The sequence below is a fragment of the Pseudorca crassidens genome, chromosome 18 (genome assembly GCF_039906515.1).
Source record: "Pseudorca crassidens isolate mPseCra1 chromosome 18, mPseCra1.hap1, whole genome shotgun sequence".
Taxonomy (NCBI): Eukaryota; Metazoa; Chordata; class Mammalia; order Artiodactyla; family Delphinidae; genus Pseudorca; species Pseudorca crassidens.
Genome location: NC_090313.1, coordinates 62,953,882 through 62,980,822, shown reverse-complemented (window position 1 = coordinate 62,980,822; position 26,941 = coordinate 62,953,882). Strand labels below are relative to the sequence as shown.

The 26,941-nt window shown below is 39.8% G+C and overlaps 1 protein-coding gene across 1 annotated transcript in view; it reads right to left on the bottom strand.

The window, feature by feature from the left end:
* Nucleotides 1-26,941, bottom strand: part of LOC137210905 (uncharacterized) — a 719,095-nt gene that overhangs the window by 586,001 nt on the left and 106,153 nt on the right. The window contains exon 3 of the mRNA XM_067712973.1: nt 25,924-26,000. The gene's annotated coding sequence lies outside the window, so the exon portion shown is untranslated. The remainder of the gene's footprint in view (nt 1-25,923; nt 26,001-26,941) is intronic.

The window sequence follows — 26,941 nt, the reverse complement described above, 5'->3', positions numbered from 1 at the left end:
GTCCCAGAAGAATGTGTGGAGGAAGAGAAGGAGGAAGCTGGTTACCACCAGCCACCCTATCTTATGTTGCCCAACACACCAACTCTGTGGGGCTAGTAATTGAGCACCTTTAGTAAGAGCAGGTGGTACCATCTCCTTCATCTCCCCACCCCTGACCCTCACCCCCACCTCAGACCTGGACTCATCATTCAGCCCAATTATTGGCCTACAGGCAGAAAAGAACAGCATCAGACTGTGATCCCTGTTGGTCATCCACATCCTACCCTACTCCAAGACTGGCCTGGATAAAGATAACCCATCTCAAACCATTTCTGGATATAGGTGTATACAGGAGAAAGTCATACAAAGATGTATATATATATAATTTATTTTCTTATGTTATTTTATTATATTATTATTATATTGTAATTATTACAATTATTTATTTATAATATGGACTTATTATAATAATTTATTAATGTTTCCCTTTCCTCAAGGCAGCTGCAGTTCCATGTCCTTAACCGTTCCCTCTCCCTTTCCTTCCATCTTTAGGTATCCTGGACATTTCTTTTCTCCTTGCCCACTGAAACAAAATGGAAGAATATTCCCTGACCCCACCCCCCAAGAAAACCCTGTTTTTGAAGATCCAGATATAATTCAAAAAGCACTCTGTTTTACATGCTTCCACTGACTGCTTACAGTGTTTTACAGTTTGTTGACAGAATCATTAGGCTCCCTAGACTGCCTTCAGCAATGATTTGGAATTTTGGATCTTCAAAAGAAACTCCTACGAAAATATAAATTGCTGAGACCTTCAAGATGGCAGAGGAGTAAGAAGTGGAGATCACCTTCCTCCCCATAAATACATCAGAAATACATCTACATGTGGAACAACTCCTACAGAACACCTACTGAACGCTGGCAGAAGACCTCAGACCTCCCAAAAGTCAAGAAACTCCCCCACGTACCTGGGTAGGGCAAAAGGAAATACAGAGACAAAAGAATAGGGACGGGACCTGCACCTCTGGGAGGGAGCTGTGAAGGAGGAAAGGTTTCCACTCACTAGGAAGGCCCTTCACTGGCGGAGACAGGGGCGGGGGAGGGGGCGGGGGGGGGAAGCTTCGGAGCCACGGAGGAGAGCCAAGAACAGGGGTCCGGAGGGCAAAGCGGAGAGATTCCCGCACAGAGGATCAGTGCCAACCGGCACTCACCAGCCCGAGAGGCTTGTCTGCTCACCCGCCGGGGCAGGCGGGGCTGGGAGCTGAGGCTCGGGCTTCGGAGGTCAGATCCCAGGGAGAGGACTGGGGTTGGCGGCGTGAACACAGCCTGAAGGGGGCTAGTGCGCCACAGCTACTAGCCGGGAGGGAGTCCAGGAAAAAGTCCGGAGCTGCCAAAGAGGCAAGAGACGTTTTCTTGCCTCTTTGTTTCCTGGTGCGCGAGGAGAGGGGATTAAGAACGCTGCTTAAAGGAGCTGCACAGACGGGCACGAGCCGCGGCTATCAGCGCGGACACCAGAGACGGGCATGAGATGCCAAGGCTGCTGCTACAGCCACCAAGAAGCCTGTGAGCAAACACAGGTCGCTATCCACACCTCCCCTCCCGGGAGCCTGTGCAGCCCGCCACTGACAGGGTCCCGTGATCCAACTTCCCCGGGAGAACATACGGCGCGCCTCAGGCTGTTGCAACCTCATGCCGGCCTCTGCCGCCACAGGCTCGCCCTGCATTCCGCATTCCGTACCCCTCCCTCCCCCCAGCCTGAGTGAGCCAGAGCCCCCGAATCAGCCGCTGCTTTAACCCCCTCCTGTCTGGGTGGGCAACAGACGCCCTCAGGCGACCTACACGAAGAGGCGGAGCCAAACCCAAAGCTGAACCCCAGGAGCAGTGCAAACAAAGAAGAGAAAGGGAAATCTCTCCCAGCACCCTCAGGAGCAGCGGATTAAACCTCCACAGTCAACTTGATGTACACTACATCTCTGGAATACCTGAATAGACAACGAATCATCCCAAAATTGAGGGGGTGGACTTTGGGAGCAATGATATATGTATTTTTTCCTTTTTCTCTTTTTGTGAGTGTGTATGTGTATGCTTCTTTGTCTGATTTTGTCTGTATAGCTTTGCTTTTACCATTTGTCCCATGGTTCTGTCTGTCCGTTTTGTTTGTTTTTTTCGGGTTTTTTTTTAGTATAGTTTTTAGCATTTGTTATCATTGGTGGATTTGTTTTTTGGTTTGGGTGCTCTCTTCTTTCTTTAGTACTTTTTCATTTTTTTATTTTTCATAATTATTTTTAAAACTTTAATAACATTATTTTATTTTATTTTTTTCTTTCTTTTTTTCTCCCTTTTCTTCTGAGCCTTGTGGCTGACAGGGTCTAGGTGCTCCAGCCACATGTCAGGCCTCTGCCTCTAAGGTGGGAGAGCCGAGTTCAGGACATTGGTCCACCAGAGACCTCCTGGCTCCACGTAATATCAAATGGCGAGAGCTCTCCCAGAGATCTCCATCTCAACGCTAAGACCCAGCTCCACTCAACGACTAGCAAGCTACAGTGCTGGACACCCTTTGCCAAACAAGTAGCAAGACAGAAACACAAACCCACCCATTATCAGAGAGGCTGCCTAAAATCATAATAAGGTCACAGACACCCCAAAACACACCACCAGACGCGGTCCTGCCCACCAGAAAGACAAGATCCAGTCTCATCCACCAGAACACAGACATTAGTTGCCTCCACCAGGAAGCCTACACAACCCACTGAACCAAGCTTACCCACTTGGGGCAGACACTAAAAACAATGGGAACTGTGAACATGCAGCCTGCAAAAAGGAGACCCCAAACACAGTAAGTTAAGCAAAATGAAAAGACAGAGAAACACACAGCAGATGAAGGAGCAAGGTAAAAACCCACCAGACCAAACAAATGAAGAGGAAATAGGCATTCTACCTGAACAAGAATTCAGAGTAATGATAGTAAAGATGATCCAAAATCTTGGAAATTGAATGGAGAAAATACAAGAAACATTGAACAAGGACCTAGAAGAACTAAACAGCAAATGAACAATGATGAACAACACAATAAATGAAATTAAAAATTCTCTAGACAGAATCAATAGCAGAATAAATGAGGCAAAAGAACGGATAAGTGACTTGGAAGATAAAATAGTGGAAATAACTACTGCAGAGCAGAACAAAGAAAAAAGAATAAAAAGAATTGAGGACAGTCTTAGAGACCTCTGGGACAACATTAAACGCAACAACATTCAAATTACAGGGGTTTCAGAAGAAGAAGAGAAAAAGAAAGGGACTGAGAAAATATTTTAAGAGATTATAGTTGAAAACTTACCTAATATGGGAAAGGAAATAGTCAATTAAGTGCAGGAAGCACAGAGTCCCATACAGGATAAATCCAAGGAGAAACAAGCGAAGGCACATATTAACCAAGCTATCAAAAATTAACTACAAAGAAAAGATATTAAAAGCAGCAAGGGAAAAACAACAAATAACATACAAGGGAAGCCCCATAAGTTTAAGAGCTGATCTTTCAGCAGGAACTCTGCAAGCCAGAAGGGAGTGGCAGGACATATTTAAAGTGATGAAAGGGGAAAACCTGCAACCAAGATTACTCTACCCAGCAAGGATCTCGTTCAGATTTGATGAAGAAATTAAAACCTTTACAGACAAGCAAAAGCTAAGAGAATTCAATACCACCAAACCAATTTACAACAAATGCTAAAGGAACTTCTCGAGGTAGCAAACAAAGAGGAGGAAAGACCTACAATAAAAAACCCCAAACAATTAAGAAAATGATAATAGGAACATACATATTGATAATTAGCTTAAATGTAAATGGATTAAATGTTCCAACCGAAAGACATAGACTGGCTGAATGGATACAAAAACAAGACCCATATATATGCTGTCTACAAGAGACCCACTTAAGACCTAGGGACACATACAGACTGATAGTGAGGGGATGCACAAAGATATTCCATGCAAATGGAAATGAAAAGAAAGCTGGAGTAGCAATGCTCATATCAGACAAAATAGACTTTAAAATAAAGACTATTACAAGAGACAAAGAAGGACACTACATAATGATCAAGGGATCGATTCAAGAAGAAGTATAACAATTGGAAATATTTATGCACCCAACATAGGAGCACCTCAATACATAAGGCAAATGCTAACAGCCATAAAAGGGGAAATCGGCAGTAACACAGTCATAGTAGGGGACCTTAAAACCCCACTTTCACCAATGGACAGATCATCCAAAATGAAAATAAATAAGGAAACACAAGTTTTAAATAATACATTGAACAATATGGACTTAATTGATATTTATAGGACATTCCATCCAAAAACAACAGAATACACTCTCTTCTCAAGAGCTCATGGAATATTCTCCAGGACAGATCATATCTTGGGTCACAAATCAAGCCTTGGTAGATTTAAGAAAATTGAAATTGTATCAAATATCTTTTCCAACAACAATGTTATGAGACTAGATATCAATTACAGGAAAAAAACTGTAAAAAATACAAACACATGGATGCTAAACAATATGCTACTAAATAACCAAGAGATCACTGAAGAAATCAAAGAGGAAATCAAAAAATACCTAGAAACAAATAACAATGAAAACAGGACGACCCAAAACCTATGGGATACAACAAACGCAGTTCTCAGAGGGAAGTTTATAGCAATACCATCCTACCTCAAGAAACAAGAAAAATCTCAAATACACAACCTAACCTTACACTTGAAGCAATTAGAGAAAGAAGAACCAAAAAACCCCAAAGTTAGCAGAAGGAAAGAAATCATAAAGATCAGATCAGAAATAAATGAAAAAGAAATGAAGGAAACAATAGCAAAGATCAATAAAACGAAAAGCTGGTTCTTTGAGAGATTAAACAAAACTGATAAACCATTAGCCAGACTCAACAAGAAGAAAAGGGAGAAGACTCAAATCAATAGAATTAGAAATGAAAAAGGAGAAGTAACAACTGACACTGCAGAAATACAAAGCATCATGAGAGATTACTACAAGCAACTATATGCCAATAAAGTAGACAACCTGGAAGAAACGGACAAATTCTTAGAAAATCACAACCTTCCAAGACTGAACCAGGAAGAAATAGAAAATATAAACAGACAAATCACAAGCACTGAAATTGAGACTGTGATTAAAAATATTCCAACAACAACAACAAAAAATATTCCAACAGGGGCTTCCCTGGTGGCACAGTGGTTGAGAGTCTGCCTGCCAATGCAGGGGACACAGGTTGTTCGTGCCCCAGTCCGGGAGAATCCCACATGCCACCGAGCGGCTGGGCCCATGAGCCATGGCCACTGAGCCTGCATGTCCGGAGCCTGTATTCCGCAACAGGAGAAGCTGCAACAGTGAGAGGCCCACAAAAAAAGAAAAAAAAAAAAATCTTCCAACAAACAAATGCCCAGGAACAGATGGCTTCACAGGCAAATTCTATCAAACATTTAGAAAAGAGCTAACACCTATCCTTCTCAAACTCTTCCAAAATATAGCAGAGGGAGGAACACTCCCAAACTCATTCTACAAGGCCACCATCACCCTGATACCAAAACCAGACAAAAATGTCACAAAGAAAGAAAACTACAGGCCAATATCACTGATGCACATAGATGTAAAAATCCTCAAAAAAATACTACCAAACAGAATCCAACAGCACATTAAAAAGATCATACACCATGATCAAGTGGGGTTTATCCCAGGAATGCAAGGATTCTTCAATATACACAAATCAATCAATGTGATACACCATATTAACAAACTGAAGGATAAAAACCATATGATAATCTCAATAGATACAGAAAAAGCTTTTGAAAAAATTCAACACCCATTTATGATAAAAACCCTGCAGAAAGTAGGCTTAGAAGGAACTTACCTCAACATAATAAAGGCCATATATGACAAACCCACAGCCAACATCGTTTGCAATGGTGAAAAACTGAAACCATTTCCACTAAGATCAGGAGCAAGACAAGGTTGCCCACTCTCACCACTATTATTCAACATAGTTTTGGAAGTTTTAGCCACAGCAATCAGAGAAGAAAAAGAAATAAAAGGAATCCAAATCAGAAAAGAAGAAGTAAAGCTGTCATTGTTTGCAGATGACATGATACAATACATAGAGAATCCTAAAGATGCCACCAGAAAACTACTAGAGCTAATCAATGAATTTGGTAAAGTAGCAGTGCACAGAAATCTCTTGCATTCCTATACACTAATGATGAAAAATCTGAAAGAGAAATTAAGGAAACAGTCCCATTTACCATTGCAACAAAAAGAATAAAATACCTAGGAATAAATGTACCTAAGGAGACAAAAGACCTGTATGCAGAAAACTATAAGACACTAAATGAAAGAAATTAAAGAGGATACAAACAGATGGAGAGGTATACCATATTCTTGGATTGGAAGAATCAACACTGTGAAAATGACTATACTACCCAAAGCAATCTACAGATTCAATGCAATCCCTATCAAACTACCAATGACATTTTTCACTGAACTAGAAAAAATTTTTTTACAGTTTGTATGGAAACACAAAAGACCCCGAATAGCCAAAGCAATCTTGAGAAAGAAAAATGGAGCTGGAGGAATCAGACTCTCTGACTTCAGACTATACTACAAAGCTACAGTAATCAAGACAATATGATACTGGCACAAAAACTGAAATATAGATCAATGGAACAGGATAGAAAGCCCAGAGATGAACCCACGCACATATGGTCACCTTATTTTTGATAAAGGAGGCAAGAATATACAATGGAGAAAAGATGGCCTCTTCAATAAGTGGTGCTGGAAAAACTGGACAACTACATGTAAAAGAATGAAATTAGAACACTCCCTAACAGCATACACAAAAATAAACTCAAAATGGATTAAAGACCTAAATAGAAGTCCAGACACTATAAAACTCTTAGAGGAAAACAGAGGCAGAACAGTCTATGACATAAACCTCAGCAAGTTCCTTTTTGACCCACATCCTAGAGAAATGGAAATAAAAACAAAAATAAACAAATGGGACCTAATGAAACTTAAAAGTTTTTGCACAGCAAAGGAAACCATAATAAAGATGAAAAGACAACCCTCAGAATGGGAGAAAATATTTTCAAGTGAAGCAACTGACAAAGGATTAATCTCCAAAATTTACAAGCAGCTTAAGCAGCTCAGTATCAAAGAACAAACAACCCAATCCAAAAATGCACAGAAGACCTAAATAAACATTTCTCCAAAGAAGATATATAGATTGCCAACAAACATATGAAAGAATGCTCAGCATCATTAATCATTAGAGAAATGCAAATCAAAACTACAGTGAGGTATCCCCTCACACCAGTCAGAATGGCCGTCATCAAAAAGTCTACAAACAATAAATGCTGTAAAGGGTGTGGACAAAAGGAAACCTGCTTACACTATTGGTGGGAATGTATACAGCCACTATGGAGAACAGTATGGAGGTTCCTTAAAATCTAAAAATAGAACTACCATACGACCCAGCAATCCCACTAGTGGGCATATACCCTGAGAAAACCATAATTCAAAAAGAGTCATGTACCACAATGTTCATTGCAGCTCTATTGACAATAGCCAGGACATGGAAGCAACCTAAGTGTCCATCAACAGATGAATGGATAAAGAAGATATGACACATATATACAATGGAATATTATTCAGCCGTAAAAAGAAACAAAATTGAGTTATTTGTAGTGAGTTGGATGGACCTAGAGTCTGTCATACAGAGTGAAGTAAGTCAGAAAGAGAAAAACAAATACCATATGCTAACACATATATATGGAATCTAAAAAAAAAAAAAGAAGGTTATGAAGAACCTAGGGGCAGGACAGGAATAAAGATGCAGACGTAGAGAATGGAGTTGAGGACACGGGGATGGGGAAGGGTAAGCTGGGAAGAAGTGAGAGTGTGGCATGGAGTTATATATACTACCAAATGTAAAATAGATAGCTAATGGGAAGCAGCCGCATAGCACAGGGAGATCAGCTCAGTGCTTTGTGACCACCTAGAGTGGGATAGGGAGGGTAGGAGGGAGAGGCAAGAGGGAGGAGATATGGGGATATATGTATATGTATAGCTGATTCAATTTGTTATAAAGCAGAAACTAACACACCATTGTAAAGCAATTATACTCCAATAAATATGTTAAAAAATTTTAATAAATAATTATATATATATATAAATTGTTTCAGTGGTCCAATCACTTCGATAGCTCAGGCTGACTTGGAGTACATCTAGAAGCTTTAGCTTGATGAAAACTGCCTGCATTCTTGCCTTTTATTTTGTTCTTTCCCTAAGCTTTCAGATTTGTGTACATACATGATCTGAGAAGACCATTTGCATGTAGGCTGTGGTCTTCCTCCCAGCCTGTTGTTTCACTGTGGATCTCCTGGGAGTTTACTCTGGAGGCTTGAAAAAGCCAGGTGTCTGACCAGGACACACTGAGTGGACAGGGTTAGTGTGCCCTTGGGCCTGCTTCCAGCTGTAGTCTCATGGAAGAACCACAGAAGGGTATTCTATGCTGTCAGTGGTGTCCTGGGCCTTTGCTGGTAAAGTCCCTCCTAGCTTGAGTGGGGAAAAAACCCTCACACAAGTGGCAGCTTTCATCTTCAAGAACCTAGAAGGCCAGTTTTTCTTTCCTCATTCCCCACCCTAGTTGGGAGTGAATAAAATATGCAGAAGTAGAACTCAAAGCTGTTGGGGGAAAAGCAAATTTTTATAAATAAAACCACATTTATCCTTGATTTTCATGAAGTTACACTCTCATAAAATAAACATTTTGTACCTAAGACATACAGTTAGATTAAAAAATATGATAAAACATTTGAAATCATATATTTAAAGAAATGAAACAGTTGTGACAAAGCATTAATAACTATCAAAAAAAGCTAGCACCATTCAAATTACCTCATCAAGTTTTAAGTATCAAACCATTCTTAGGTAAAGTCCATAGAAAGGGCAATAAATGTTGGTTAATAACCTTTTAATGTCGATCTTTATCTCATCCTAAAATAAACAGGCCCATTTCAAGCTCTAAACATAGCTGTCAGTGTTCCTTCTGGGGAATGTTTGATTTATAGAATAGGTAGATCTAAATTGTGTGTTTGATAGCTGAGGTTACGATTAGTAAATAATACATTCTCCACGTGTTTATTTAGCAGCTTTTGTAAATTTTTCATGGAGAAATTTGTATCATTGTGCACACAAATTTAAATAGTTATTGCCTCGTCTTAATTATGGCTAAGAATGAGAAGGGCAAAGCTTTTCCCAGAATGAGATTTTTTTTTTTTTTAATGCAGGATTGTTCAGCCTGTCCTTATTTTGTAATACCTTTAGCAGCTGGAGATTTTTTTTTTTTTCAGTTTTAAACCATTAGGTGGAAAACACTAATTGCTAACGTATTTTTAATCTGCAACTACCTATGCTTACAGTCCTCTTTTGCAACTAAGCCTCATGACCAAGCTTCACACCTCAGTGCCTCCCACCCCCTGCCAATAAATAAAGGAAATTTTTTAAAATTTAATAAGGAACAAATTTCAAGAAAGAGCTGTTATGAAGCTTTCATTGTTCATTTTAAACCCTGGTTACAACTGAAAGGTTAACCTAAACTCTCAAGCCACGAGCTGATGGGAAAATAAACGTGATGAAAGGCATGTGTTTTATGTAATGTCATTTTGAATGTTTAAAGCCTGAGAGTGCTAAATGGGGAATTCAGTACTCATCTGCCCATCAGGACTGGCAGTCCAGTCTGGAGGCATCAATCAGGGAAGGCTGTGGAAATGAACTTTATTACCTTGCTCAAAAAGAAATCCCTTTGAAGGCAATGAAGACATGCCAGGCAGAGAATCTTTACAGAAGTGTGGGCTGCAGAAGCATCTGGGAACCAAACAAACGACTGGACCACTCTCCAGATGTGCAAAATAACCATTTTCTTTAGAAAAAGAAATTTCTAATCTCATTACTTCTCTTCCGTCACTATGCCCCCTCCCGAGATAAAATGCCCACCAAGCTTCCTCTGCTAAAACTTGAGGACAAAAGTGGGAGTCATCCGGACTGATAAACTATCAGGCTTAAATACAGTTTTTGGAGAAAATCTTCTTACTCCTTTGCTCTTGGGGGACTCTTATCTAGACTTTTCAGGAATTCATTTTGATTAAAGTGTGATTGAAACAAGATAAATCTATGGGAGGCTGCATAGTTTTCTATCACCACAAAGATAATAGTGAAAAAATATCTGGGCATGTTGTAAATCCATTATAATAAATTAATGGTTCCACTGACATACTCAAAATAAATACGTGCTTGTCATAAATGCAGTTAAATAATTCAGTGGAAAAATTAAATGTTGAAACAATTACCCACATGGTTTAAAGCATTATGAAAATATTATGGAAAAGAAAAATGGGGACTGTTATTAATAGAACATGGGGATTTTCATGTCTTTGGCTTTTTTTTTCTCATTCTCTCTTTTTTTTTTTTCTTTTTTCTTTTTTTTTTTTTTTTTTTTTGCCGTACGCGGGCCTCTCACTGTTGTGGCCTCTCCCGTTGCGGAGCACAGGCTCCAGACACACAGGTTCAGAGGCCATGGCTCACAGGCCTAGCCGCTCCACGGCATGTGGGATCTTCCCAGACCGGGGCACGAACCCGTGTCCCCTGCATCGGCAGGCGGACTCTCAACCACTGCGCCACCAGGGAAGCCCTCTCATTCTCTCTTAATGAAAGGAAAGGGAAAATAATATTTATGAAGTGCTTTATATGTGCCACTAAGTATACTCATATTCATCACCTTGTTTGATTATCATAACAACCTTGCAAGTTCATCTGACAAGACAAGGCAAAGGTAACTGAAGCTGAAGACTTCAGGTAACTTGCCCCAAATCACACAGCCAATCAGTGGATGAGTTAGCATTCCAGTTAGTGTCTGTGCAACTCCAAAACACCATGCTCTTTCATCTCTATCACTCAGCCTCTCACCCCAGCCCTCCATTCCACACTGCCTCTCTGTAGAAGCCAAAGACTGCAACTTTCACCACTACCATGCTGCTCTGTCCCCTGCCCATCCTATAGCAGTCAAGACATGTAGATTCCTCCTCCTGGCCCAATGTCTGTATCCTTGACTCTTATTTAATGTGTAATCTGTAAGCATAAAGGAACAGTAATGTGAAAAAATGATAATTAAAAGAAAACAAGAGGCAAATAATGCAATTGTGGCTCTTGCAGAGCCTACAGAAATCTGCCTTTTAATATAAGTCCCTAGTGGTGAGAAGGTACTGGGAGGGCAGCCAACAGTAAGTGGGAGTGGGTGTGGGAAAATGCAAAAGAAAGAAGGAAAGCTGCTAAAAATGACTCGCCATATGTTGCAAATTATAAATTCTCTGGCTGCAAAATTAATTTCTGCAAGTCCAGGGCCCCTTATGGGAGCACACCTCAGACGCACTGCAAGAACCAGTGGGTAGAACTCAGTGGATGCCCAGACAGGGCCACCAAACCATACTAAGATGTGAACCTTCTCAGTGATCCATGTGGCTGTGAACAGTGGATCTGGAGACTGACAGCCTGGTGCTAACAGAGATAAAGATATTGTTTCAGGGCCATCGCCCAATCCCAACTCAGCTTCAGCATGTAAAAAAGCTGACACCCTAACATAATCCAAACTTTGGAGGTTTCTGAAAATGCACAAAAAGATTTCATTCACCTAAATTTATGGTCATCAAGGAACAAAGATTTGTAGAGTAAGGGGAATTCCTGTGTTCTGAATAATAAAGACCACCTTTTGCAAGAGGATGTACCATCAGCAGCCCTACCCCGAGAATGCGTTCTGCAAAGTAGAAACCAAGAATGACTTTTGTGGCTTGAAAGTCCCTTATCCACAAACTACTGCTTCTATTCTCCTGAACAGCCTGAAATTCCCATATCACGTTCCCCTTTGGAATAAAACTCTCAAAAATCCCTTTGAAGATGTAGACATTACCTTGGAAAATTAAATCAAATAACTAACGCCATCTGTAAACACCACAGGTCAAAAACTTTTATTAGAATGGCTCACATACTAAGCAGGGAAGAGACACAATGATTCCCAGGAATCAGAGTAAAAGACACCACCACTACCCCAAGAGCAAATCAGGTCTAGTGCAGTCCTATTGTCATGTGTGTGTGTGTGTGTTTGTTGTCTTGGTAACAGATTTATTGAGATATAATTCACATACCATACAATTCAACCATTTAAAGTGCGCAATTCAATGATTTTTAAGAATATTCACAGGGTTTTGTAACCCTCACCACAATCAATTTTACAATATTTTCATCACCCTTTAACTATCACCTTCTTATTCTCCCATCCCCTCCCCAGGCATAAGCAACCAGTAATTTACTTTCTGTCTTTATATATTTGTAAATTCTGGGTATTTCATACAAATGGAACTATACAATATGTAGTCTTTTGTGTCTGGCTTCTTTCACTTAGCACAATGTTTTCAAGGTTCATCCATGTTGTAGCATGTGTCAGTACTTTGTTTTTTTTCCTTTTTTATTGAAGTATAATTGACTTACTTACAATATTATATTAGTTTCAGGTGTACAACCTAGTGATTCGATATTTTTACACATTACAAAATGATCACCAGGATAAATCAAGCTACCATCCATCACCATGCAAAGTTATTACAATAGTATTGACTATATTTCCTATACAGTACATGACATCCCTGTAACTTTATTTTATAACTGGAAATTTGTCTTAATCTTTCTTACCTATTTCACTGATCCCCCCTCCCTCTGGCAACCACCAGTTTGTTCTCTGTGTCAATGAGTCTGTTTCTGTTTTGTTATCTTTGTTCATTTGTTTTGTTTTTTAGATTCCATACTGTAGAAATCATAGGGTATTTGTGTTTCTCTGACATATTTCACCTTAGCATAATACGCTCTAGGTCCGTACATGTCACTAATGTCAAGTTTTCATTCTTTTTTATGGCTAAGTAATATTTCAGTGTGTGTTTGTGGTGGGGGGGCAGTATCTTTGTCTGCTTTTGGGATCAGGGGAATTCTGGGCTCACAGAATGAGTTCAGAAGTGTTCCTTCTTCAATTTTTTGGGAGAGTTTGAAAAGAATAAGTGTTAAGTCTTTCAACGTCTGGTAGAATTCACCTGTGAAGTCACCTGGTCCTGGCTTTTGTTTCCTGGGAATTTTTTTATTAGTGATTCAATTTCATTACTAGTAATCAGTCTGTTCATATTTTCTATTTCTTCCTGATTTAGTCATGGGAGACTGTACATTTCTAGGAATTTATCCATTTCTCCTAGGTTGTCCATTTTATTGGTGCAAAATTGTTCATAGTAATCTCTTATGATCCTTTGTATTTCTGTGGTGTTAGTATTAACTTCTCCTCTTTCACTTTTTATTTTATTTATTTCAGCCCTCTCTCTTTTTTTCTTGATGAGTCTGGTTAAAGGCTTATCAATTTTGTTTTTCATCTCAAAGAACCAGCTCTTAGTTTCATTGATCTTTTCTAGTTTTAGTCTCTATTTCATTTATTTATATTCTGATCTTTATGATTTTTCTCCTTCCACTAACTTTGGGTTTTTTTTTGTTCCTTTTCTAGTTCCTTGAGGTGAAAGGCTGGATTGTTGATTTGAGATTTTTATTGTTTCCTGAGGTAGGTTTGTATCACTATAAACTTCCCTTTAGAACTGCTTTGCTGCAGTTAGATTTTGGATTGTTGTGTTATTGTTTTCATTTATCTCCAGGTATTTTTTTATTTCTTCTTTGATTTCTTCAGTGACTTTTGGTTGTTTAGTAGCATATTGTTTAGCCCCCACATGGTGGTATTTTTTGCAGCATTTTTCTTGTAGTTGATTTCTAGTCTCATACTATTGTGGTTGAGGAGATATTTGACATGATTTCAATCTTAAGTTTATTGAAACTTGTTTTGTGGCCTAGCATGTGATCTATCCTGGAGAATGGTCCATGTGCACTTGAAAAGAAAGTGTATTCTGCTGCTTTTGGATGCTTATACATCTGTGAAGTTAATGGGGTCTAATGTGTCATACAAGGCCAGTGTTTCCTTACTGATTTTCTGTCTGTCTTGTTCATTGATGTAAGTACTATGTTAATGTCTCCTACTTTTATTGTGTTACTATAAATTTCTCCCTTAATATTTGTTAATATTTACTTTATGTATGTAGGTGCTCCTTTGTTGGGTGAATATATATTTACAATTTTTATATATTATTGTTGGATTGATCACTTTATCATTATGTAATATCCTTCTTTGTCTCTTGTTACAGTCTTTGTTTTCAGGTCTATTTTGTCTAATATAAGTATTGCTATCCTAGATTTCTTTTTGTTTCCATTTTCATATCTTTTTTCATCCCCTCACTTTCAGTCTGTGTTTATCTTTAGATCTGAAGTGAGTCTCTTGTAGGTAGCATATACATGGGTCTTGTTTTTTATTCATTCAGCCACTCTATGTCTTTTGATGTGAACATTTAGTCCATTTACATTTAAAGTAATTATCTATAGGTATGTACTTATTGCCATTTTGTTGTTTTTGTAGTTCTTTTTTGTTTCTTTCTTCTTTTTTTGCTCTCTTCTTTTGATGACTATCTTTAATGTGGCTTGGATTCCTTTCTCTTTTTTCTGTATGTATATATTTTAGATTTTTGGTTTGTGGTTATGAGGTTCATATATACCAACACACATACATATATAATTATTTTAAATTGATAATCTCTTAAGTCTGAATGCATTTTAATAATCCTGCATTTTTACTCCCTCCCTCCATGTTTACTATGTTTAACATCATATTTTACATATTCTTGTTCTGTGTATCCCTTAACTACTTATTATAGATAGTGATGATTTTACTACTTCTGCCTTTTAACCCTTCTACTAGCTTTATAAGTGAGTGATCAACTACCTTTACTGTATGTTTGCCTTTACCAATGAGATTTTTCCTTTTGTGCTTTTCATATTTCTAGTTATGGTCTCTTTTACTTTAAGAAGTCCCTTTAACATTTCTTATAAAGCATGTTTAGTGTGCTGAACTCTTTTAGCTTTTGCTTGTCTGTAAAACTCTTTATCTCTCCTTCAAATATGAATGATAGCCTTGCCTGGTAGAGTATTCTTTGTTGTAGGTTTTTCCTTTTCATCACTTTAAACTTTCTGGCCTGTAAGGTTTCTGGTGAAAAGTCACCTGATAGTCTTGTGGGAGTTCCCTGTATGTAATTAGTTGCTTTTCTCTTGCTGCTTTTAAGGTTCTCTCTTTATCTTTAGTTTTTGTCATTTTAATGATAATGTGTCTTGGTGTGATCCTCTTCAGGTTCATCTTGTTTGGGACTCTCTGTGCTTCCTGGACCTGGATGTCTGTTTTCTTTCCCAGGTTAGGGAAGTTTTCAGCTACTATTTCTTCAAATAAGTTTCCTGCCCCTTTCCCTTTCTCTTCTCCTTCTGGAACCCCTATAATGCAAGCGTTAGTACACCTGATGTTATGAGGTCTCTTAAACTATCCTCATTTTTTTAAATTGTATTTCTTTTTTCTGTTCAGCTTCAGTGATTTCCAATACTCTGTCTTCCGGTTTGCTGATCCATTCCTCTGTATCATCTCATCTAATCATCTAATCTACTGCTGATTCTTTCTAGTATCTTATTTATTTCAGTTATTGTATTCTTGAGCTTTGTTTGGCCCTTCCTTATATTTTCTAACTCTTTATAAAACTTCTTACTGTGTTCATCCATTCTTTTCCCAAGTACATTGAGCATCTTTATAACCACTACCTTGACTTCTTTATTGGATAGATTGCTTATTTCCACTTCACTTGGTTCTTCTTCTGGGACTTTATTCTGTTCCTTCATTTGGAACATTATCTTTTCTCCTAATTTTGCCCAATTCTGTTTATTTCTATGTATTAGGTAGGTCAGTTACATTTCTCATCTTGGAGAAGTGGCCTTATGTAGAAGATGTCCTCTGGGACCTAGCAGCACACTCTCCCCTGGTCAACAGACCTATATTCTCTAGGAGTGGGCTGCATGGGTCCCTCTGTTGTGGTGGGGCTATCGTGGGCATGTTGGTAGGTGGGGCTGACCCTCGGTCAATTAGCTGCCAGGCCCTGCTACATGTGGTGGCTGCCAGCCTGTTGGCAAGTGAGACTGGGTCCCGGTGTGGCTGGCTGCATGGCAGGACATGGTTCTGAAGTGGCTGTAAACCATATTTCTCTACATGCAAACATGCTATAAACTATGTGGTATAGTGAAATGCACATTGGGATGCGAGGTGGGGGACCTGGGTCCTGGTGGTGACCTGCCAATACTGGCAGAGTTCTGAGGCCCTCAGGGTCTGTGCCTTATGTCTGTGCAGTGAGGGAGCTGAGTGGATATCTCTCTGAGGACCACTCCAGACTCCTGGTTCTATATTTGGAAGGATTTACCAAAGGGCATTTTGTCATCTTTCTCCTTCCTCCCTTCAGAAATCTTTTTCACCTAAAGTATGTGTCTAAAATGAGGAGCAGAGACAAGAGGTGATGACACATCTCGCATTGGGAAATATTGAGAAAACAGAGCAGAGCAGACACTGGGGGCACCATGAAATGTGGAGCCACTTTCTGACTTAAAATTCTTCCCTTTACATACAGATCTAACTGACCACAATAAAAGGTATTATCTCTTTGAACCTACAATTACCTCCTTTCCTCCCCCTCTTTGCAATTATCAGCCCAAGTACAAGTTGATTGCCATCGTGCTGCTGCATAGGAATGTGGTTGATTAGCCTGTCAATGAATGAGCTTGGGTAGCTTTTCCCACACCAGGCAAAATGTTGAAAATGCTGAGCAACCAGAACAGGGTCCAATCAATCAGAACAGGCACACAATTAACAGCACAGACACAGGCTGGCCTGCCAGACAGGTGTGTCCCAGCTGAGTGTCAGCTGTGCCCTGCTTCCACTCTTACTCCTGTTCTGGCTGTTCTCAGAGGAAGGAGGACACAGAGACATGGTTGGGTGGTACTGGGCCTGCAATTCTGGCCCTGGGTACCCCAGCACTTTCTAGTGACAGGATCCACTAGCAAAGTGCTATAATCTGCAGGATAGGCAGCTTGAATAAGAAGACTGAAAACTGTTTTTTAAATATGGCCTGCATCTATCTATCTATTTATCTCTCCATCCATCCAGTCTCTCTCTCTTTCTTCATTTTAATAATAAGTGCCCACAAAACAAACAAAAGCTAGAATCTTAACCATAGCCTCTCTCTAACTATACAGGTTCCCCATTCCATCCCATTGACTTCACCCACCAGAAATAGCTATCATTCCAAGTCCCATATTCACCACCCCCTTGCTTTTGTTTTATATAGTTTTATTGCTTTATACTCTTCACAAAAATTGTATTTTTATTTTGGTTATTTTGGATCCTATTATAAATACATCATGTTTGTTCTCTTTGGAACGTTTTTTTAGCTAAACATTACAATGCTAAGATTCACCATACTGTTGCACTGAAGGCTATTTTTAAAGTGACCTCCATTTAATGATAATTTAAAAAATTCATGCTCATTGTAGAAACTTTAGGAAACGCAAAAAATTCAAGGAAGAAAGTAAAACATATCACAACCCTGTATTTGTTTTGGTTTTTGCCTTTCTGAAGCACACATTATTTTTTCTCACAAAATTGGGATCATGTTGCATAAAACAGTAAGTAAAGAAGTAAATAGGTAATTACAAATTTTGATAAGTGTAATGAAGGAAACAAAAAATACTTATTTTCTGTGTAATAATAATGGGATGGAAACCAAATTGTATACTTATATGGGTGACTTTTATGGTATGTGAATTATATCTCAATAAAGTCATTTTTTAAAAAGAATAATAGGGCTTCCCTGGTGGTGCAGTGGTTGAGAGTCCGCCTGCCGAGGCAGGGGACACGGGTTCGTGCCCCGGTCCGGGAAGATCCCACATGCCGCAGAGCGGCTGGGCCCGTGGGCCATGGCTGCTGAGCCTACGCGTCCGGAGCCTGTGCTCCGCAACGGGAGAGGCCACAGCAGTGAGAGGCCCACGTACCGCCAAAAAAAAAAAAAAAAAAGAATAATAGAATGGAAGGACAGAAGACCAAATTAAGGTAGATAAGGAAGAGTTCTAGTACACACGACACAGAAAGAGAGGTTGGAAGAGAATTTGACAAAAGTCAATTAATATTTGAAATATATTTGATTTGTTGGTATGCATACTCTTTAGAGACCCTAACAACCTGCATTAACAATGTTATGTTACATCACTTATTATTGGCATTATTTTAAAAACTGTCTTCTTTAAATATTTTAAGAATTGCCACACCAATACTCTAGAACACTACCTATCAACATTTCATAAATAAGTCATATTTATAACCTGAGCACACAAAAGAATAAACTATGTGGATTTTTCTCAGATTTTATCCTGAAAAACCTATTTTAATAAATCACTTGTGAATTAGATAAAGGTTGGTAATTCCCTGGCAGTCCAGTGATTAGGACTCTGTGCTTCCACTTCATGGGGCATAGGTTCAATTCCTGGTGGGGGAACTAAGATCCCGCATGCCACACAGCATGGCCTAAATAAATAAATAAATAAAAATAATTTTTAAAAAAATTTTTTAAAGGAGAATTAGATAAAGTTTGAGAAATTTCTTTTACATTCTGATCAACTGAGAGATTAACAGCCATCTTATAATGACAGTAAAATCACTTTTGCTACTATAATTAAGTATAATCAGGAGCCCTAAAGGATTTATGTGAAGTACTTACCCCAGGGTCTCTATGAACCGAGTAATTTCATCATATTACAGGTAAGCACTCTAAGCCCTGGGAGGTAGACAGTTTGCCAAAGTGAATTATTTGCGGCTAGTATGTCAGTTCATTACTGCTGGTTCACTGGTGTCCACACAATACAAACTGGAGATTTAGTAAATATCAAGTTCAATGAATCAAAACAGACACCCCGTTGGATAATTCAAGTTGATTGCCATCTGTAATCTGACCAAATGTACACAGTTCGGCAAAGTACAGTTGGTGGAGACCAGTACAACCATATTAGTCAAGACTCCTTCCATCGCGGGTATAAAACTCCCATTAAACCAGCACTTTTCAAAGGAGAATATATTGGAATCCCATAGTTAGAAAGTCCAGGGGCAATACTGAGGTACAAATAATATCACTGGGAATCTGTCTCTATTCCTCCATCCCTTAGCCCTGCTTCCTCTGTGTTGACTCCTTTCTCAGTCTGTCTCTCCCCCAGGAGTAGCAAGAGGGCCACTAGTAGCTTTAGACGTATACTGTCCTTACAGCTAATGAGCCACAAAAAAGACTGTACCTCTTCCCAGACAGCTCCAGCAAGAGCTCCAGGGCAGGCTCAGACAGGTGGGCTGCGTCAAATGTCCACACCTAAGCCATTGCTACAGTCAGGTGAATCGAGTTCTTTAATGGCCCAGGTCTGGTCATGTGCCCACCTCTGGGTCGAGAGGTTGGAGTCAGCCCCATCAGAACCTCAAGGCCTGAGAATTGCGAAGGAATGGTACTCACAGAGATATCAGGAAGATAAAAAGCTGGCCGACCACAAGGACTGCATACCATGGTTTACTACTTTGGCAATAAAGACTGCAGCCTTAGGCTTGGGAAATGTATCAAGAGCCATGCTTCAACTATATGGACAGTGCTATTAACCTGAGATTATAAAATGATTAGTCTCGAATCATAACCAGAGGGAAAGTTTAGGGAAGGCCAGCAGGGGCCACCTTGGCTCTGAATGTAGATGAGAAGAGTCTGGGATGGGATGCATCTGAGTGCTGGCGTCTTGACTCTTCGTTTAGCATATGTGTCAGCATATGCATGTGCTGGCATTCAGTGCTAGTGTATCAGCACAACTCCACTACAGCTTCCTGACTCGGGATGCAAAGCTGTGAAATTCAATGAAACAGCCTAACATCTTGGAAGCATTCATATTCTTTTGATGTACATGTGAAAATATTAAGATGAAACATCTCTGGATATCTTTTTGGTAATTTTATGTCATACAAAGGACGGAGATTTATGCAGGCTATAAGTACTAGAGTTGATAGTCTTAACGTTTTACATAGACCTCTCTGGATGTTATGTTATTTGTTTTCTTATTATATCACCAGCCATCCAAGGCAAAAAAAAAAAAAAAATCATGTCAACACGTATGCTTCTTTGAAAATACAATTCAGAACATAACTGTGTTTAGAACTGTAGTATATAACTCAGTATTTAAACAAAGTATCTTTGGAAACAAATATTCTAGAAAATCAGAATATCTCCAACCAAGTTCTCTACCAACGAGCCCCAGCACATGCAATATCTGCACAGTGCCTCCATAGCTAGGATTTTAATGCTCACACAAGGGAAAATGTTCAACTATTAATGAACGAACAGTGTAACACCATGACCAGTTTGAATAGCTAACCCCTAACTCCCCTAAGTGGAAAAAGAAGCTGTGATGAGAGAAAGAGGTTCTACTTTGAGCCTAAGCTGTTTCTATGGCTAGAACTCAGACTGTAGGGGTCTTGCTTGAAGAATAAGTGGAGCAGCTCAACTAGAAGGCAGTGATTTAAGGAACTGATATGAGAAATCAGTTGAAAATAACTCACCCTGAGGTGGAAAACATTTGCCTGAGCTTGGCCTTACATCAGTGCTCCACCCCCACCCCCCCCACCCCACCCCACTGCCAGCCAGGTCTTAGAGGGCACAGCATGGTGTCAGCCTAGCAATAAAAAGCTGGCAGGGGGAAACACAAATAAAATCTCTGTAAAAGGGTTTCTGTTAAAAATGACGGGCTGGACTCACACTGTTCCATCCCCCAATCCTACCAAAATAACTATAAAGAGGCATAAGCCCATAAGGATAAGTATGAAGAAGGGAGAGGTAATAACAGCAAAAAAAAATAAAAATTAGAATCCAGAAAGCTGATGAAAAAATGGTAACTGACATCACAGAACAAAGAAAGCTGAATCCTAAACTGGCATTTGGGGAAAGCCCTAAAGCAACCCAGTTTATACCTCTGAATCTCCAGAAGGCTTGGGCATCTCTGGAAATAGGAAGAAGGACAGGCTAAAAGTAGGTTTCTTTAGAGGTCTTCAGAAACCACCACCCCCCCCCCCCCCGCCAGCAGCCCTCCCGTAAGATGACAGAGGCTTATTCTCTAGAAAGAGTAAAATAGGTCTCTGGATTTTGAGACAACAGGCTCCACTGAGGGTGGGTGTGTCATACTGAAAACAGGAGGATGAAGTAAAAGCAGGAAGATGTTGAGACTCCCAGGCTCTTCTCTCATTCAACTCCCTTAACACTACGGGTGAGGCTTATACCCTCTGGCAGGAGCTTGGAAGAGACTTCTCCAACCAGCCCAAGAGAAAAAAAACCTAAAGTTATTAACATTAGAAATTCACCCTACAAACGGCCCAGCCAGATGACCCTCAGGTGTAGCGCGTGCGCGCGCACACACACACACACACACACACACAGGTTTCCAATCTGCTTCTGAGGCCCCATTTTTACCTATGAGCAGGCAACTAAAGATATGAAATATTAGAGGGGAACTTCCATTTTGAAAGACAAATACAAAATAAACAGAAAAAGAGCACTCTGGGGAAACAGACTCTGGAAGCAAAAGAAAGCGTCAAAAAATAATCTGTCACTAATAACCTCAGAGAGATAAGAGACTATTGCACTTATTTTTTAAAAACTGATTTTTTATTGTATTCAGAGAACAAAAGAAAGTCTTAGAAATTAAAAAATGTGATAGAGGGCTTCCCTGGTGGCGCAGTGGTTAAGAATCTACCTGCCAATGCAGGGGACACGGGTTCGATCCCTAGTCCGGGAAGATCCCACATGCCGCAGAGCAACTAAGCCCATGAGCCACAACTACTGGAGCCCGCACTCTAGAGCCCATGCTCCGCAACAAGAGAAGCCATCACAATAAGCCCACACACCACAACAAAGAGTAGGCCCCGCTCAGCACAACTAGAGGAAGCCCGCACGCAGCAACGAAGACCCAAAGCAGCCAAAATAAACTAATTTTTTTTTTTTTTTTTTTTTTTTTTTTGGCGGTACGCGGGCCCCTCACTGCTGTGGCCTCTCCCGTTGCGGAGCACAGGCTCCGGACGCGCAGGCTCAGCGGCCACGGCTCACGGGCCCAGCCGCTCCACGGCACGTGGGATCCTCCCGGACCAGGGCGCGAACCCGCGTCCCCTGCATCGGCAGGTGGACTCTCAACCACTGAGCCACCACGGAAGCCCTAATTTTTTTAATTAATTATAAAAATAAAGTTTAAAAAAAATGTGATAGCAAAAATGGAAAACCCATTAAAAGGTCTAGAAGTTAAAATTCAAGAAGTCTCCTAGAAAGTAAAAACAAAGAAAATAGGAAAGAAAACATAAGAAAATTTATGTATGAATATAATAATACATATAAATATTTAAATATTTTGATATATAAAATACCAAATATATCGACACATATATGAATATATATATATAACATCTCTTCCCACTCCATACACCAAAAAAAATATGAGTGTGGGTGCGCATATATATATATGTATATATATATATATATATGTCTTCATGCAGAGATATTTATATACAGATATATATATACAGATCTTCCTCAACTTATGATGGGGTTACATCCCAATATACCTATCATAAGTTGAAAATATCATAAGTCAAATGGATTTAATGCACCTAACTTACGGAACATCCTAGCTTAGCCTAGCCTAACTTAAATGTGCTCAGAACACTTACTTTAGCCTACAGATGGGCAAAATCATCTTACACAAAGCCTATATTATAATTAAGTGTTGAATATTTCGTGTAATTTATTGAATACTATACTGAAAGCGAAAAATAGAATGGTTGTATGGGTACAGAATGGCTGTAAGTATATCAGTTGTTCACCCTCATGATTATGTGGCTGACTTGGAGCTGTGGCTCGCTGCCACCGCCCAGCATCATGAGTGGGTGTCATACCACATATCACTAGCCGGGGAAAAGATCAACATTCAGAATTTGAAGTACAGTTTCCACTAAATGCACATCACTTTCACACCCTAGTAACATCAAAAAACTCATATGTTTAACCACTTTAAGTCGGGGGCCATATGTCAATCATCTAGATATTGCAAGCAACCAGAGAAAATCTCACAATTTCTTCCACTAAACAGCTAAGCAAGCATGCTGCAGCAAATGGACGTGGTAGAGAGGGAAGCGAGAGTCACTGTAAAGGATGTGAAGATGGAAAAGACTGCCACCTAAGTCACTGGATCCTCTGGAATCTTGATGGTGACAGCAAAGAGTGACCTAAGAATCAACAGGAATGTCTGGGGTATGCTTTATTTGGGGGCCACCTTGGGTCACAGTTTAGGGGTTGGCTATGGACTCCAGCAAAGCAAGAATGCTGCCTACTTTAATGAGAGCATTTCAAGAGCTTGGTTCCAGCCCTTATGTCAGGGAAGCTGAATCTGCAACAGGCCACTCAAAACATGGAAACATATAGTCAGGAGATGGTTCCCCTCCACTCACACAGTGGTCAGGTGTTACTCTCAGCACATAACTTGGAGGGTTGGGAAATGTGCTTCAGTATTATTCTCATGGCACTAGCACAATTCTATGGAATTCTGCAGGGGGCACAGCCCAGAGCATGAGAGTAATCAAGGAGGGACAGTTCCAGGGTCTGTGGTGGAGACTTGAGGATGAAAGTTCAAGCCATGGGCCATGTGAGCCTTCCACCCCACTCATTCCCACCAGCACCATAACAGGCATTTATACAACGCAATGTGGTTAAAATGAACATCAAGGGCAGATACAACATATATCTCTGTAAGGCTTATAAGACTACCATCCTTGTGTCTGAATCCCAATTCATGCAAGCAAAAATAATTTGAAAATAATGCAAACATCATGAATAATGCAAGCATCATGAATGACATAAAACATGAATGACATGACATTTATACTTCACCTTCTTCCTTCTCCCTCTATTGTCTTCACATATTAAACTGCTTCCAAACCTCTCTCCCTAACACTTTTTTTTTTTTTAAGAAGATGTTGGGGGTAGGAGTTTATTAATTAATTAATTTATTTTTGCTGTGTTGGGTCTTCATTTCTGTGCGAGGGCTTTCTCTAGTTGTGGCAAGCGGGGGCTACTCTTCATTGCGGTGCGCGGGCCTCTCACTATCGCGGCCTCTCTTGTTGAGGTGCACAGGCTCAGTAGTTGTGGCTCACGGGCCTAGTTGCTCCGCAGCATGTGGGATCCTCCCAGACCAGGGCTCGAACCCGTGTCCCCTGCATTAGCAGGCAGATTCTCAACCACTGCGCCACCAGGGAAGCCCCCAACACTTTTTTTTAATTGGCATACAGTTGCTTCACAATGTTGTGTTAGTTTCTGCTATACAGCAAAGCGAATCAGTTATATATATCTCCACTCTATTTTAGATTTCCTTCCCATTTAGGTCACCACAGATCTCTCCCTAATATTTTACCCCAAATGCTCTTCCAGCACCTTGCTCCCAGGACCCCCTTGGCAGTTCACCTTCCTTCTCCCAGGCCTGCTCAGGAAGGGAGACAAGTTTAAAAACTAGAAGTGTTCTTATATTAATAACCTTTATCCTATCACACTCCAAGAAGGAAACATGAGAACTATTAGCTAAAGGGCTCTTGTAAGGCCCTTTACGTGTATGTGTGTATGTGTATGTGTGTGTGTGTGTGTACGTGTGTAACACAGGAGGGATTTAAATATATCTGAGGACGTGGGATGTTGTTGGGTACACCTGCATTCTATAAACTGGATTGAGGAAGAAAAAATGGCTGTCAAGAGAAATTGTGAAGAATGAATAATGCATAATCCACAACCTGGTCAAATCTGTTCACACAGACAGCTCTAGTACCAGTGCAAACACAGTGAAGAAATATATTCAACGTCAATAAAGCCAAGCTGAAGTTGAAAAGGAACTTGAAACATCAAAACTCCTGTCGTTTGGGATAAACGTTCTCCAGTGGATTGAAAGCCAGCCTTGGAGGCAGCCCACAGAGAGAATAGATGGCTAGAGATATGACCACAGGTTCATATTGACTATTTCAAGCTTGTATGAAAAACTTAGAAAAGAAAAACTGTAATAAGACTGGGTTTATTATATTTCACTTGTAGTTCTTTTATTTTGGTGAGATGTTCTTTCCTTTAACTTGACCACACAAATAACATGTGGTTTTGTTTATCATGTTGTGAAAGGAAAGAAAACTGGAGCAGAGGTGCAAAGCAGAGAGGGCAGTGGTGTGAGATACTGTTGCCCTATATCAACATGAAGTCAAGTCCCCAAGAATACATGCAGATGATAAAAGACATAGTCTCCATAAAAGGAACATTTTCCTCTTACTATTAAATGGTCTTTTCCGAGTTGTCTGCAATAAGCAAGTATCACTTTTATTTTAAAATTTTTTTAATATTGAATGGGCCTTCCTTCTTTGCTTCTTTAACTTCTCAACATTGTATATATGCAACATTGCTTTAAAAATCTCTTGATTGTTCCAAACGTGCAGGTCAGTGAATGCCTTGATGACAATATCAGTGTTTGAAAGACTTCAAATGGTTGTGACAGTTTTTAGAGTTATCACTGGGATGTCATCTCCAAGGCACTACAACAGCAGAAACCAGTAACAGTTGTCCCAGGTTCAGCTGACTGACAGCATGCCTGTCACTGACTTAGCAGACTAAGGCTTCCTGCCCAGAAACTCTTGCAATACTTGACATTTGACCATTCAAACAGAGAATACAAGAGAAGCAAGTGGTAAAAGTAATAGTGAGAACAAGAATAAGAGTCCACCGTGCTGGTGGCTGTGGTATTTTCTTTGAAAGAATAATACTTACCTCTTGAGAGATTTTCATTCCAAAAATAAAGAATGCAATTCCTATGCACACTCCAGAACGATGGAAATATTCGGGGACTGAAAAATAAATATAGGTTGACCTTTATTCTATTAGGCATATTGTCAATAGGACTCCTCAAGACAAGACCGATCTCTTTTCATTAGCTTCCCAGTTGTTCTCAAAGAATCAGAGAGGGTCCCATCCCCCAAGTCTGTTCTAAACACGAATTCATTGCAAACTGAAGGAGTGCTAGAAGGGCAGAGCTGCTTCCAGTGAACCTATAGGTGAAATTAAATATTCTGTTGACTCTCTACTTTTGAACAACAAAACAACACCCTCCCTTAGCTTGAATTTTTTGTTTCACATTACCATTTTTATATATTCTTTACTTTTTCAGGTTATCAATTCTTTGTGTGTGCAGAGTTACATTAGAAAAGTGAATATATGTCCACTCTTTTAATATGGTTTGGCTGTACTTAGTGGTGAATTCCTGAGTTCACAAGTTTTGTGTGAATGAGAGTAACACTCAGGGTCACAGCTATGCTGTATAAGGTTAAAACATGTTAGATCTGGCAAGTACAGGCATTAAGAAGAAGCCAATAATTAGTGCCAGGCTCCCTGCTTAGAAATGATGTTGCTAGCATATTTTCCTTCCAGTGAATTACATTGCAACATGCACTGAATTTTGACAATGGTCTATCTCAAGCCTACATAAACAGCAAAACCATTTTTTTCGATAAGAGATTCTTTAATTTCTTGGGAAATGTCTTTGAAAATGGACTCGAAAGATCCTTTTCTGAACCTGCATAAATCCCAATTCTTGGGGCTCTTTCTGAAGAGCACTTTGGAGGGCAGCTCCATGCTGTACATTCAGAGAGCAGATCCTTGGGTAGACGCGATACACAGAAACCTTGAGGACAAGAGAAAGAGGGGGGACCTGCCAGTCCCAACAACCGTGTCTTAAAGTCACTGAGCTCTCTAGACTCTTCCCCCAAACTAATTCCCACGTAGAGAACAC